The sequence below is a fragment of the Canis lupus genome, chromosome 14 (assembly GCF_003254725.2).
Source record: "Canis lupus dingo isolate Sandy chromosome 14, ASM325472v2, whole genome shotgun sequence".
Classification (NCBI taxonomy): domain Eukaryota; kingdom Metazoa; phylum Chordata; class Mammalia; order Carnivora; family Canidae; genus Canis; species Canis lupus.
In genome coordinates, this window is record NC_064256.1 from 56,673,488 (window position 1) to 56,674,630 (window position 1,143).

Sequence of the window (1,143 nt, forward strand, 5' to 3'; positions counted from 1 at the left end):
GTATTACTTAGGATGTATTTCATGCTAACATTCCTTTCTAAAGTTTCAAGAAATTAAATGATCAAATAAAATCCATGCAAGTGATTGTTCCAAACCGTCTTCATGCTGTCAATGATGGTTCTAAAGACACAAACATGGGGCGATTGGAAACAAGCTTGGTTGGTTTTTATTCTCTCAATCCCAGTCACAACTGTGATCATTTAGCACATCGTGGGGTGGGGGGTTCATTCTCTAGTCAGATGGGCCAACATGAAGAACATCCTGCCTGAAGTTACGTAAAGTCCGTGGCCACGGAGGCTTTAGTACTTCTTTTACTTCTTCAAAACAAAACTTGACCTGGAGACAAACTTCAAAAATAGCCTGAAGCCATCTCCTAAAATATCACAGTTCAGTGCCCTTGTAGTGAGTCTCAGAGCCCACGATGAGGACAGAGGGAGAAGAGTAGGACACACCGCTCAGAGGCAGGACAGGTTGTTGCCTCCGGGTGTACATGATCCATGCTGAGAAAGGTCACCTGCCCAGAGTGATTCCCCTTCCTGGTGTCAGAATGCCTGCTGCAAGACAGACTTTAGATTTGGGTTCTGCTTCTCAGGAGCGACTTTGATGACTGCAGTGTGACAACACTAACGGCAGCCGGCACGGAATCAGGCCCTTTAATTCCAAGCAGGCACTTAGGTTCCAGCCAGCAGTTTGTACATATTCACCGATTTAAGCCTCCTACTCTGAGAGCTACACAGTAGGACGGGCTCCATCTTACAGGTGAAGGATAGGAGGGACTGGGAGGGTCACGACAATTGTCCGACATCATGAAGGCAGTAGGTGGTGTAAGTAACCTCTTGGGTATTGGTTTCTTCTTCCATAAAATGGGGACAATCTACTTACATTGCCAGGCTAGTGGGAGGAGTGGAGAAGTAATAAAGGTAAAGAACTGGGCACATAATAGATGCTCCTTAAGTGGAGATATTAATAATTCCTTTAGATGAAAAACACTTCTCCTAACACCCTCCTGATATAAACCCATCATGACTCCTCATTTTATTTAGAAGTGGCTTATCTACCGAACACACAGCCAACTAAGAACTAAGAAGGAAGCACAGAGCAAGCAAAACAGTCTAATCAAAATAAGCAATCAAATCGCCCTCT